At 39.5% G+C, this 15,527-nt stretch overlaps 1 protein-coding gene across 1 annotated transcript in view; it reads left to right on the forward strand.

The window, feature by feature from the left end:
• The window catches only part of MARCHF11 (membrane associated ring-CH-type finger 11), a 78,063-nt gene that overhangs the window by 7,143 nt on the left and 55,393 nt on the right, over positions 1-15,527 (forward strand). The gene's annotated exons all lie outside the window — the stretch shown is intronic.

The following is a 15,527-nucleotide window of genomic DNA, read 5'->3' on the forward strand; positions in this document are numbered from 1 at the left end:
GACACAGTTGGCGCGTGATGATGACATCACGCCCGACAGCCAGTGAGGAGGCAGGAGAGGAGAGGGGAGGAGAGGAGAGGGGAGTGAGAGACAGTGTGTAGGAGGGGGAGGGGCGCTCCGTGTGCAGGAGAATCAATAATAAAAAAAAAAAAAAAAGAAAATCTTAAATGCTGCCGGCGTTGCGACCCCCCCCCCCCCCCAAGGTCCCAGCGCCCCAGGCTGCAACCTGATCAGCCTATTGGTTGATCAGGCTCTGCATTGCACACAAGAAAATATTTTAATATACCTGAATTTGGCATTCTATGTTCTGTTTTCCTACTGGGAGCGCCGGTGAGGAGGGATCCACAGCTATCAGCTCAGACAGGCAGTCGGGAGCAGGAACAGAGGAAAGAAGGAGGTTAAGATAAGGAAGAGGGGAGGGAGGGGACGGAACAGCCATGTTCCGCGCGGCAGCGGCACATGTAGGTTCCTGAGGAGGAGCCAGCCACCAGGAAGCCTATTAATTTTGGTGCCGGCCCCATTAGCTCTCAGGTCTCAGAATATGTAATGCCAGCACGCACCAGCCAATCTAGCCATCGGCCCTTCTGGCATTTGTCAGAAGTGCCAGATGGCCAGTCCGCCCCTGGTCCCACCTACATGAGACCCCTATCAGAATATTTTCAGGGCCAACTTTAAGTTCCTATTCCACTGATGTTCATATTTGTCATGTCACAGGGCAGAATATATTGATACTACTATGTTTCACCTATTTCTATACATCAACCTAACCCACATCAGTAGATTTTTTTTTTATTTGTTTTTTTATTTGGGGACAAAAAATTTTCAGGCCTTTTGCAATGATCTGTGCACCATGGCTGCATATTAAGTGGAGATTCAATGTTATTTGTGACATATTTGTGATTAGCTTAGCTGTGAGTAGATTGAGACATCCAAGGTAATTGCAAAAACACAATCTTTGTATGTAAGTTGGCCTTTATAGTCAGACCTTATGATTTGACGGGATTTGTTTATGTGACTTAAAGTACCCTATAAGGAAAAAATGGAGAAGAAAAGGAATGTATAAGTGTGATAATAACATCGGCATTTGTTTCTGTATGAAATTATGTTGTTGCATAGAGAACTGTGTTATGTGATCTTATGTATAGAAATCAGAGAATAGGCCTCAGTATTCAAGATATGTAAGCTTTGACTCCTGAAATATGAGACTTGTTACTGTTACTGAAAACAAAATCTTATTATGTACTGCATATTTGCAATATATTACAGTTTTTTTTCCTCTTTTCATTGTTTAAAACTATTAAATCTAATTGAATGTCCCAGAAATGGGAGAGTGTCCTATTTGCACTGTGAATTTATGCTAGTGTGAATACTCTCCAGGTGTGTACCTGATTTGTAAAAATACATAAATCTGGTCATTTTCACTTTATACAAGCCTCCAGGGGGTAAATGTATCAAGAGTTTTCCAGCGGGATTGAAAAACCAATCAGATTCTAGCTATCATTTATTTAGTACATTCTAAAAAATGATAGCTAGAATCTGATTGGTTGCTATGGGCAACATCTCCACTTTTCAAACCTGCCGAAAAACTCTCATCTTGATACATTTATCCCCAGATCTTGATTTCTTCCTAAGCTGTGAATAACTTGAGATATCCAAGACTATAGGAAAGAAACAGTGTTGCAACATTTGTGGTAATACACTTTGGAAAATGTTTAAGTAGTACAAGTGCTGGGAGAACTGTCATTATTTACTAGAGGATCCATGAGCTCTGCTACAGTAGAAGATGGTTCATAACAGAAAAAGAAGGATATTCTTACTAGAGATGGGCGGGCTCGGTTCCCCGATAACCGAACCCACCCGAACTTTGCCTATCCGAGTACCGAGCTGAGTAGGCTTGGTACTCTCCTGCCCGCTCGGAATCCAAATCGTGACCGAACGTCAGGCTGATTAGAGCAAGGACAAACAATACAATATTCTGATTCCAATTGTGCTAACAACAATCGATAGAGAAGAGAGGAGGATAGAGGAGTCTTTTTTTTTTTTTTCAATATTTGGCACTCAAAGTGCTTTTTTGGTGTCCCCCATTATTTTTGCCTAAATATTTCTTGCTGTCCAAAGTATTATCTGTCAGCAGATTTACATAATAATTTTTAGCACTACCCAGTGCTTTTGGGGTGTCCCCCATAATTGTGCATAAATATTTCTGGCTGTCCAAAGTATTATCTGTCAGCAGATTTACAAAATAATTTTTAGCACTCCCCGGTGCTTTTGGGGTGTCCCCCATAATTGTGCATAAATATTTCTGGCTGTCCAAAGTATAATCTGTCAGGAGATTTAAAAAATAATTTTTAGCACTTCCAAGTGCTTTTGGGGTGTCCCCCATAATTGTGCATAAATATTTCTGCCTGTCCAAAGTATTATCTGTCAGCAGATTTACCAAATAATTTTTAGCACTCCCAAGTGCTTTTGGGGTGTCCCCCATAATTGTGCATAAATATTTCTGGCTGTCAAAAGTCATATTTGTCAGCAGTATCTACCAAATAATTTTTTAGCACTCCCAAGTGCTTTTGGGGTGTCCTCTATTCTTTTGCATTAATATTTCTGGCTGTCAAAAGTACTATCTGTCAGCAGATTAAAAAAATAATTTTTAGCACTCTCAAGTGATTTTGGGGTGTCCCTCATTCTTTTGCATTAATATTTCTGGCTGTCAAAAGTCATATTTGTCAGCAGTATCTAAAACATTTTGTAGCATTACAAGTGTGTTGGTCTCATAATGGATTCTAAGCAGTCCACATATGAGCAGAATCAGCAACCAGGTTCTGTCACCAGTCCTGATGGTAGTGTTCCCAGTACGTCATCTGGGAAAGGCGATGTCAAACTACACAGTCTTTTGAAATCAGTCAAAAAAACACACACCCCAAAAATTTTTACTGTGTTGAAGCGCAAAAAAAGTGTAACTGAGGAAAAGTTAAGTGCCGATAAAAAAAAAATTGCCAACATGCCATTCTATACACACAGTGGCAAAGAGAGAATGAGGCCTTCACCTTTGTCTATTAGTGGCAGATCAAAAAATGTAACTGAGCCAACAAGTGGTGCACAAGTACTGTTACACGTGAAAGCCGAGCTGCAAGAAAACAGTAAGGCATTAGAGGATAATGTGTGCTTTGAATCAGAAATGACACCAATCCCTGGGGAGAGTCCATCCACCAGTGGTATGCCTAATCGTGAGCATTCTGTTAGTGACAGTGTACCCATAAAGAAGGTTCCTTTCAGCAGTTCTGCTCATGTGTGCCTTAACAGCCCGAGTGTAGTCGGTGATACACCAATTGAGGATGCCACTTTTGAATTAGAAAAGGATGAGGGGGAGATTTATGTAGGCGACGAGGGCGCTAATGATGATGTTGATGATTATGATGCAGACATATAACGGCTGAATAGTTTACTATTTTACTCCTAGTGGAGAGGGGGTCTGATGCAGACAGATACCAAACTACCTTGGTCCATTTATTTTTACTTTCTAATTCCACAGTCTATGCAGGCTGTTTTTTTTCTATTCAACTACAAGTGGAGGGTGGGGGCATATATATCAACCAAACTACCATGATCCATTTATTTTTACTTTCTAATTCCACAGTCTATGCAGGCTGCTTTTCTTCTATTCAACTACAAGTGGAGGGCGGGGGGGTGGGGGGGGGGATGGGCATAGATAGCCACCAAACTACCGTGGTCCATTTATTTTTACTTTCTAATTGCACAGTTTATGCAGGCTGCTTTTTTTTCTATTCAACTACAAGTGGAGGGTGTAATATACACCCAAAGACGATGGCTGCATTGCCAATAGGCACAGATGAAGAGGAAGACAACCAGGTTTGTGTGGAGAAATTAAGGGCGGCCTACCAGGGATTAAACTGTTTTCTTCCTAATTTATTAGCTTTAGAATTACCTTACTTATCCAAGAAACAGGTGGAGCACTAAATTAGGTTATTTTATGCACAAAAACATTGATTTTTAAACAAAATTGCAAAACCAAACAAAACCAAAACCAAAACCAAAACACGCAAGGGCGGTTTTGCAAAACCAAAACCAAAACATGAAGGTAATCCAGATCCAAAACCAAAACACGGGGGTCAGTGAGCATCTCTAATTATTACAGAAAAAGCTGATTTTTTTATATTGGCATTGACACTGTGTTTATAAACACTGATTTTCTCACTTTTTATCACCTTACGTTATTACATCACTGGTAATCTTTACAGGTGAAGTTTGTTTCATAAGAGCAGACAAAATAGATTCTTGGCTCTCTAATAAAGTAAAATAAAGTCGAAGACTCAAACAAGTATAATGATTAGGCATTAGCTTAATGCATTTTGCAGTCTGCTAAGATTTATCCTTTGGAAATTAGATTTGTACTCTGGAGTGTTTCCCAATGTCTTTGGTGAAGTCAATCACAATGACTGGGCATTTTTTGTTGCTTGTATTAGTTTGAGATGCCTGCCACTTGAGAAGCATAATGGATAAAATAAGTATCTGAGTCTTTCCATAGAAAGTGTATTTAGGATCATATCATCTGTAGAAGATACAGTATATGAGCGAAATGACAATATAGAAGCAACTTGTAACATATGGTATGACAGGTTAAGAGCAGAATAGGTAAGAATATACTGTATAACATCACTGCTTTTAGTTGTTGCCACAAAACTACAGAGAGGAGAAAATATTTACTATTTCCTATTTATTTTTTTCTATCTGCTGGTCTGCAAACTCTTATACTATCCACTTTTATTTTCTCTCTCATTTCTGAGCCACTTCTCAGTCAGTTATCACAAATAGGTGCCTCAGAAGCATGTGTTAATCTGTAATGGGTTTAAAGTAAATGCAAACATTTAGAAAAATATTGTAAATGTTATTTACTAGGCAAAGGTAAAACACATGGTTTGTTTTTAATATCTATTAAATACCATGCATAAGCAAACCAAGGGGGGAAGGCTACCTAGTAGTGCCTGGAAACCTCCGTCCCAGCCTGGGGTACCATATGCTTGAGGTGGCTGGACCCTGGACCAGCCACTTTGCAGCTTGTGTGCAGATCTTTTCTGTCTGTACTGTTCACAGCCATCTCTCCCCAACAAGTATTGAAAGCAGCAAGAACAGGTAAGAGGGAGCAGGACAGTCTGTCAACTGTTTTGACACATTCAGTCAGGACTTTGTCCTGACTTTAGGGACAGTTGGGAGGTATGTCTTGCTTCACACGGCTCTGCTCGAAAAGTAGTGCTGGCAGCATTGCCCGTGTATATGATGGGGATAGGAAGAATTGGAGTGCAGCCAGTCCTGTCTAAAATTATAGCCACGCCCTGAAGCATGCTGGCCACACCCACTGGTGGTGTGTGGTATGAAAACCCCTCTCTACAAATCCTACGTTTGCCCCTGCCATGGTTATAAGTTAGACATATCTTGCTTTCACTAGAGAAACTATCCCTCCTCTTAGGTTGGAATATACTGCATAACATCACTGTTTTTAGTTTCTGCTGCATGACTACAGAGGGAGAACATTTTTACTGTTTACTGTTTACTTTTTTTCTGTCTGCCAGCCAGCAAACACTCCTATTTTCTCTCTCATTTCTGTTCTCACTTCTCAGTCAGGTATCCAAAATAGGTGCAAGCAGTTTCCCATAAGCACATATTAATCATACTTGCCCACTCTCCCAGAATGTCCGTTAGACTCCCGAATTCTGGGTAGGTCTCCTGGACACCCAAAAGAGTAGGCAAGTCTCCTGCATCTCGCCTATCGGGTTCCAAAATGAAGCAATTTGTGGGAATCACGTTATTTTGGTGCTGCTCCTGGAACAAAATGGTGATTTTGTTGTGAGGCCAAAATAATACAAATTCCCCTGCCCCCTTCCACCCTTCCACCACTTCCCCTCTCCAGGATCTCCCGGATGCCAGCAACATAAAGTTGCCAAGTATGATATTAATCAGTAAGGAGTTAAAAGCTACTGCAGAAGATTTATTAAATGTACTTTACTAGATAACTCATAGATTGTTTTTGATGCCTGCCGTGCTGTAGCAGTCATCTTGCGATCAGGTTGCATAAATATAGAATAAATATGTTAAATGAAGTCAAATTGTTATTAATCCTACTGGCTGCTTTCCTGTTCTTGAGTCCTCACCATACAGTGATAGTGGAAGTGGAAGGTATATTTGCTATATATGTGTATAGATATTACGTGATTGCTTTGTTTGTGACAAGTTTTGCTGTTAAGCTACATCTTTTTGTTTTTACACATAGATATTTAGCATTTACTTAGCAATAGTTGTAAATAAATAAATATATGTACAATATTTACAGGTTATTAAATAATATATACTTACAATGGTGGAAGTATTGCATGTTGGGAATTTAAAGCTATAAAAGCTGTTCTCAGGCTGTAGTAGTAGTTAGGTCTTGGGTCTTGTTTCAGAATGATCTAGATATAGGACTGGCTGACACCAATCTTATAGCTTGTAAAAGAATAAAAGTTATTTTAATTTTAAAAAATGTTATTAGTCTATATCTGAATAAAAGAATCATTTCACAGATGGGGTAATGCACTACTTACTGTAGCTAACATGAATATTGGAAGGAGAGATGTTCTGTTGGAGATGTAACCAGGGATCTGGTTCCCTTTTACATATCTGGTGGGACTGCCCCATGTTGCAAACGTTCTGGTCCCGGGTGGTGAGCAAAACGCAGAAGTTAATAGGTTAAAACATACCCAACACTCCGGTGTTCTGGCTGTTAAATAAAGTCGATATGCCCCTTTCACGCTTTAAAAAATCTCTTTATTATGTATTATCTAAGGCAGTAATTCCAGTGAAATCAACTATCTGAATATTCGGGATTGGTCTAATAAATTGGAACATTATAGGGTCATGGATGAGTTACACCTTTCTGCCACAGACTCGTTCGAAATGTATTATGCTATCTGGGGCCCATGGTTAGACCTTTTAGATTCCCCAGAGTCCCCAATCTCAGATTTGACTAATTGATTGCTTTGGTTCCTACTTTGCATCCGAGTAATGGCTTGGTTAGGCGGGCCATATGGGTTCATATGTATATCTGCCAGAAAACAAGAAGTGTCTGGCAGATATACAATTTGCTGGATTAGTGGAGCCCTAAACTGAGGTCTTGAGTGAGTATTTCTCGCTAAACGCCTCCCCTCCCCAATGTGGTTCCCCCTTTCCTCTTTTCCCTTTATAGGTTTTTGAGTACATTTTGGTCTAGTGCCATAATGCCATTCTTTCATTGTCAATAGCCTACCTTGCCATTTTGTTGGATTTGCATTTATAACCTGTCTGTGGTATTAAAATCCAATAAAAACTTATTTAAAAAAAAAAAAAAAATAAGTGGAGATGTTCACTGACCCCTGTGTTTTGGTTTTGGTTCTGGATCTGTATTAACTTCGCGTTTTGGTTTTGGTTTTGGCAAAACCGCTCTCACATGTGTTGTTTTGGTTTTGGATCCATATTTTTTTGAAAAATTATTAAAATATGTTAAAATCACATAATTTGGCTAATTTTTTGTTCCTACATTATTATTATTATTATTATCAATTTTGACCACCTGACAGGTCACAATATCATTTTTATCCACTTTCGGCCAAAAACTGTAGCTAGCTGGCTGGATACTAAGTGACAGAGCAACGGCACAAACACGCTCAATTTTATAGCACATCTAGGAAACATTGCCACACAGCAGTGGCAGAAAGTGGTGTAAGATGGAATTGTCCTTGGGCTGTCTCACCCACCCATATGTCAGAAAGGTTTAACAAACTCACACAGAAACAGAAGGGGTAGCAGGTGCAATTTAACAAACCAATCAATTCAGCGACAAGGAGTGCCACTTATGTCGGATTGACATAATATGATTGATGGGCAGCAGACTAGACAAGGTTATAAAGTCAATAATATAATGACATTGTCAGTATTATTAGGGCAACAATGGAAATGTAGACAGTATTTATTAGGTTGACAATTCAAATGTAGACAGTATTATCACTAACTCTGACCCTGTCCCTAGGCCTGTCCTTAACCATATCCCTAGCCCTATAATAATACTGTCCACATTTGAATAGCCTACCTAATTATACTGTCCACCATGTGAATTAGTGACCTAATAATACTGTTGACACCTGAATTGTTGACTGTTACACAAGCTGATAGACCAAGACCTAAATGGGAAACAGTGCAAGATGGAATTGTCCTTGGAAATATGTTAAAATGGACATGTATAGTTTAACCAATTAGCACTTCAGTGACAAGGACTGCCACTTTTATTGCTGAAGTGCTCGGTTTGTTTGGGCTCCCACAAAACAAGCTACCAATGGGATTAAGGCAGGTAAGCTAACAGTGCTGTCAGTGAAATCTACAGTGGCAAGATGTTGTTGTCATCATCCACAGCCTCATCCTCACCCTCATCAGTGTGTTCATTCTCCTAACTTAATATTAATTAATTCCCGCTGGAATCCTACATTACAGAAGTCCCTGTACTTTGATGTAATTGCCGATAAAGGCCTTCCTCATGGAATTTGTAGTTCATTTTGATGAACATCACTTTTTCCACATTTTGAGGAAGTGGCCTCCTACGCTGATCGCTGACAAGGTTCCTAGCTGTACTGAAAACTCGTTCTTAGTACACACTGGAGGGTGGGCAGCTTAGGTATTACAAAGTGAGTTTGAACATGGGTCTGCAAATTGCTTTTTTTTCCTCCCAGTATGTAAAGGAACTGTCTGACGTGTCTATTTGTACGCTGTCTTAAAATAGTCCTCCACCATTCTTTGGATGTTGATTGTAGGATCAGGTGGACTTACGGCAGACGTGTCACAATTTTTGGGCAATTCTTTTAGACCAGACCAGGGGGTAAATGTATCATACCCCTGTTTGTTCAACTCGCGGGAGTTCGGCGTGTTCGCAGCTTAAATTTAAAGCGGCGCTGCCTTGTAAAGGGAAGTTTCATTGTATCTCTTGAGATCTGGGTCAGTTGGAAATAAAGAGAAGCCGTAGCTTTTAAACCCAGGATCAAGCACAATCGCCAAAATATAGTGATCTGATTTCAAGAAGTTGATAACTCTTGGTTCCTGCAAAGCGAATAAAGTACTTGATCTACAAGTCCGATATACTTAGCGTAATTGCTTTGTTTCATCTCCTCCTTCAATTTCTCAAGCTGTTTTACCAAGAGTCTAATTGAGGGAATCATTTGGTCAAGCTAGCAGTGTCTGAACTCACTTCACCAGATGACTGCTTTGAATGGTTTCAGCACCTTGCACAAAACGGAAAGTATTCTCCACTGTGCTGGACTAAAGTACATTCCTCCTCTCTTCCCAATGTCATGGCTTGATGAGCTCACATGGATGGCTTTTGGCTGTTCTTCCGTTCTCAGAAGCACATGCTTCAGTTGGCGGCAGGGCAAATCAAATTGTTCTTGCATCTGCTGTAATCTCCTACATGTTGTTGCAGAATGCCAAAAATGTCCCGAAATTTTTCAGGCCACAGACAGAATCTCCTGCACGTCCCTGTCATTTATCAAAAATCTCTGTACCACTAAGTAGATTGTTTGAGCTATACAGGGAATGTGATGGAATTCACCCTGCTTTCACAAAAATTGGTGGCGTTATCAGAAAGCACATATACTGAGGAGAGTCCAAGCGGGATAAGCCATGTTGCTATGAGATCCTAAGGTTTTACTAACAGGTTGTCAGTGGTATGCCTCTTAGTGAAGCCACTGATACACAGAGTAGCCTGTCTCTGAAAAATCTGGCTTTGTTTGGTAGATGCAGCTGCTGTTCCTGCTGCTGAAGGTGGTTCTCCAACCCAGTGGGCTGTCACAGTCATATAATCTTTAGTTTGCCCAGTTCTGCTTGTCCACATATCTGTGATTAACTGCACAGTGGGTAAAATGCCATTTTGTAGCTCAATAATAAAATTTTTTTCTAACCTTCTGGTACAGGTGAGGAATTGCTTGTCTAGTAAAATGGTGTTGAGATGGAATTTGGTAACGGAGACACAGGACCTCAATTTACTTTCTAAAACCAACTGCATTAATTGTGGATATTGGACGCAGATCTAATACTAGCATAGTAGCCATGGTGCCTGTGATCCGCTGTGCGACTCGGTGACAGCTGTCATGCCTGCTTCCTCTTGCAAAGGATTGTTTAACAGTCAGTTGTTGTAAACTACTAGTAGTCTTCTTCTTCGTCTACTTCTGGGATGAAGATCCACACCCAGCAGCAGTAGCAGCAGCGGGCCTAACACTCAAGAATTCTTCAGAGGAATCCTGGATAGAGGAGGAGTCATCTAGCCTTAGCAACTTAGATGCAGGACTCCGATCAGTAGTGAGAATATTGATTCAGATGGTGTTTTCAGTGTAGATTGCATGTGCTGGGATCTAGCTGAGAGAAGGGAGCTAGCTGATGCTAGACTGCATGTTGTTATTTTTTTAGCATAAGTTTCTGATTTTCACAAAAACTTCCCATGAACTCTCTTCAAGTGGCGTAACATGAATTAGATTCCTAGATGGTTAAGGTCACTACCTGTACTGACTGTGGATTTATAAAAGCTGCAAATGGCTAGATAGCTGTTGTCAGGATTTGGGTAAAAATATTTCCACACATAAGAGGTGGATTTTTTGGTCTTATGCCCAGGCATGACACTGGCCTTCTTCTTATCACTGGCAGAACTGCTTCCACTGGTACAGGACTTACACAAACAACATCATCATCATCAACATTCTCATTAGCACCGTCGTCAGCTACACAAATATCCCCCTCATCCTGTTGCAAATGTGGCATCCTCAGTTTCTATATTACCGGCTACACTTGGGCTCCTCATCCACACATTTGCAGAAATGGTGAAAGGAGGCTTCTTTATGAGTACAGTATCAGAAAGGTCAGGCTTAGACATAGCACTCGTGAATAGAGTTTCTTCATGGATTTGTGTCATTTCCGAACATACAGTGTCTTCGACTGCCTTATTGTTTTTTCCAGCTCAGGTTTCACACATGAATTTTTTTTGGCAACACTTTTTGACTCAGAATGACAAGGTCTTGCATTGTCACTGGCAATAATGTTTATTAAAACGAATATATGTTAGAACACAATGTCAACTTTATTTTTATTCGTATCTATCTATTAAAGTTTTTGTGGACAGAATGAAATAATCGGCCTGATTTACTAAGGCACGCAAAATGAACGTATTATGTGTTAAGAATCATCTCTTGTTGAATGCGGGTCTAGGTACGCTCTGCATACACAGCACTTGTCTTATTTAGACAGACACAATACACTGCAGGATACATATAATACATATGTGAAACATAAAGTCCCAGGATAACGCACAGGAAAAAATAAATATATTCAGTTATTGTAACTTGTTACTAATATAATCATTAATGAAAAACATTTTAAAAATTTTTTGTTTAATGAAATACATGTATTAGGATGTTTTTAATGTCTGTTGTATATATAATGCATTTTTACAGTTGCTCTTGATTGCAAACACATGTTCTAGCATGTGTACGTGACCGTCATCACTATCACTTGGCACTTAGATCTGCCCTGTAACTAGTGATGTAACTGAAAAACATGTACCTTAGAGATGGCCATCGCGTGGCACTCCCTTACTGTAGATTGACTATGTGCATGTGCCCCTTTCCCCACCCTGTTCCGTCACATGAAAACGTAGGCTGTCGGAAGTGTCCTTTGTGTTCACTGACATATGGTCTGGTTCTGGGCATATGCAGTGAAATTTAACGCAACAATACAGCACGTATTGGCATTTACGTTCCTTAATGAATCAGGCCCAATGTGTACAAATAAAAGAAGTATTTAAAAACATAATGTTTCCCCCTGAACCAAATAAGACACAGTAATAATTCCTGTCAGGTAAATGCCATAGTAATGCTTTAAAACATCATGATAATTTACCATATTTAAGCCACACCATTAAGCAAACAAATATGTTTTATTACTATTTATTATCATTATATAAAGTATTTAAGTTAACATGAAAGAATACGCAACACATAGAACTGAAATAAATCACAATATTTACTCCAATGCAAACAAACTTAAACCATAGGCCACTAACTAATGGGATGGTGAGTGTTAAACTGGTTCACTTTTAGAAGTACAAATTGAATAAAGTAAAAACATTTACCTGCGTATATTTATACCCAAGGAAGAACTACCCAGCATTCAGGTGCATTTTACCTGCAGGGCCCAGTGAGAGCGAGGCAGTGCCAGCTCTGTGTCCACTGGCCCTTCTGGCATTTACCAAAAGTGCCAGATGGCCAGTCTGGGCTAGCCTATACTAATAGCTTCTCTTGGAAATCTAATAAGTTCCTTTGGCTTTCAGTATCATCTCTATGCGGATGATACCCAAATCTATCTATCCTCTCCTGATCTCTCGACATCTGTGTTGTCCCGTGTAACTGACTGTCTTTCTGCCATATCAACTTGGATGTCCTCTCGCCAACGCAAACTTAATCTTTCTAAAACAGAGTTTATAATATTCCCACCCACCAACAAGAGCATACCTGACATTTCTATCTCTGTTGATAACATAACCATAAATCCCACCCCACAAGCTCGCTGCCTATGTGTAATCCTTGACTCACACCTATCCTTTGTTCCCCACATTGACTCTATATCTAAATCCCGCTACATACATCTAAAGAACATTTCCAGAATTCGCACATATCTCACGCAAGACACTGCAAAAACCTTAATTCATGCACTCATCATCTCCCGCATTGACTATTGCAATTCCCTCCTTACTGGTCTTCCCAAAAACAGACTCAAACCTCTACAATCTATTTTGCACGCTGCGGGAAGACTGATTTTCCTTGCAAATCATTCTTCCTCAGTTGAATCACTCTTTATGTCTCTACACTGGTTGCTTATTTTGTACCGAATCCAATATAAAATACTTTTACTAACCTACAAGGCCATCAACAAAGCTGAACCAACATACATCTCCTCTCTTGTCTCAAAATATCTCCCAACTCAGCAACTCCGTTCTACACAAGATCTGCGTCTCTCATCCACCCTCATTACATCCTCCCATTCCCGGTTACAGGACTTTTTCCGGGCTGCAGCCACTCTATGGAATTCTCTCCCTCGCACAGTAAGACTCTCCTCTGGTCTACAAACTTTCAAGCGTTCTCTGAAAACCTACCTCTTCAGACAAGCTTATAATATTCCTCAGCCACCCTCTTAACCTCGCTACCTTTAGCCTGTTACACAATTTCAAACAAGACAACTACCCCCTGACCAACATTGTTGTGTGACTGGTTCATTTAGCTTATGAGCCACTTTTACCTTTGCAGTCTGGCTGGGCCAAAATGCAAAATGTAGACTTAACCTCATGTGTCAATCTCCCATTGTCCCATAGATTGTAAGTTTGCGAGCAGGGCCTTCTCACCTCTTTGTCTGTTTTACCCAGTTTGTTTATTAGTTTATTATGTTTGTCCCCAATTGTAAAGCACTATGAAATATGTTGGCGCTATATAAATAAATGATGATGATGATGATGATTCCAATGCCTGGGAAAAACTTACACCAGTAGGGTGAGTTGATCTGGACCTGTGGGGGAATATGGGGTTGGGTTTAGGACTATAATATTAATTCTGTGAATCGTTGGCAGGGCATTTAACGTAGATAATAGGCTTTTAGAAGACTAGAATAAGTGGTTGGGAATCTGTGCTCCATTTGAGTGTTTTATTTAACACAAATCTGCTGCCTTGATAGCAGATAAGAAGGGGAGCTCTATCCCTCCAGATATATTAGACAGTTAAACAGATGCACCAGATGATTTTCTGTTTAATTGTCTTTTAGAAGACTCTATCTGCATTTACTTTCATTGTTTTATTTAAAGCCATTAGCCATCCCCCTATTTTGTCTAATTTACCATAGAATGTATTGGTGTAGTTCTCTGGAGTTTAGGAATATGAAATACATATATGGGATATATTATACAGAACGTTCCTAGAACTGGTTATTAGAAAGGTAATAGCTTCTGCTAAGTAGAAGTCATTGACGAACTACAACAGCATAGCAAATGCTCTTTCGTCACATGCATATCACATGCCTAATTTTGCTAGTTTTTTCGGGGGAAGTGCATGGATGTGTGGGAGAAGATAGAAGCATCTGTGTGAGTGCAAACATTTTCACCTGCAGAAGTAAGGAGTCTTGGCACACCTTGCATACTTCTTGCACACAAAGACACTAGGAATGCCTTGGCTATCTATGCATTGTCCTGTTAATTTGAAAAACAAAGAAATTATCATTTGTATCTATGTTCTGTCAGCAAAATTGTCACTTGTCATCAAAAATTTTACAACTACTTCAATTACTCTACAAAATGCCTTGATAATCCTTTGAATTTATGATTCCTTAAATACGGTCATGGCCTCCAGTACAAGATGCAGTGAAGCAGCCTCACAACATTATGGATTATGGAACATTCTTCTCCTTAAAAGCTTCATTTTGTCACCTATGCACAAATTGCTGGTCTGCATCTAGATACATTTTGGCAAAGATCAGTCATTCCTTTTAATTCTGGTATTCCGGTAGTATACATTTCCAGCCTGTTGGCCTGTGCTTAGGAACTCACGTTGTGCTACTTGTGGAAACCCAGTTCAGAACAGAAGCAATGAAGGAAGTCATTCCTCCAACTAGTTAAGGGGGGATTGCTTTATCGGGGAGTACCGTCTCAATATATAGAGTCTCCAGATGGTTCATACTAATCAACTACAAAGTCAATTAGCAATCGTGTATCAAAGTTAAAAGGAAAACGTATAGAATAAACCCAGAGGATAGTATGGTCCACGAGTATGGATATAAACAATAATGCAAATAGAAATATGATATAACATTGTTGCAATTATAATAGTATTTTAAAAAGAATAAAAAAGATGGATAAAAACAAAGAGAGAAATGTCACTTCACAGTCCTACCTTTAACACTTTATTGAACTGAACTTATTAGTTAAAAAAAAAAGATGTGGTTATAACAGGAGATTGAGTTATCCTGTCTATCAGAACTGAACTCAGTCCTGAGAGTGGTGCCTGAAAGGATGATCGGGCCTCTACACCTATATAGTACTGGCCTAATGCTGATAAACACTGGACTCCTCATGGTAGCCCTGACCATTGGATACCAGGGAATTTCTGTGAATATATAGTGCAAGCTTTTGTGGCACTACAAGTGCCAGCATGCACTGACATGCATTTTATTGCTTTTAAACAGTGGTCTGTCTTTTCAATGTGGGTTTTTCTCACTTTCCCATACGGATTAAACTTCCCATTAGATTATGTTGGACCAAGACAGAAAAGGTGTTATGTAGGTTTTTATTAAGGGTGCATGTTTTTTTATGCTGACCAAAACAAATTATTACTTATGGAGGCAATTTATATTCATTTTTTTACCTATCCGTGAAATCTTTTTTTATTATTTCATCTATATGAACATTAAGTATTTACTGAAAATGGGGCAAT

The sequence above is a fragment of the Mixophyes fleayi genome, chromosome 5 (assembly GCF_038048845.1).
Source record: "Mixophyes fleayi isolate aMixFle1 chromosome 5, aMixFle1.hap1, whole genome shotgun sequence".
NCBI lineage: Eukaryota > Metazoa > Chordata > Amphibia > Anura > Limnodynastidae > Mixophyes > Mixophyes fleayi.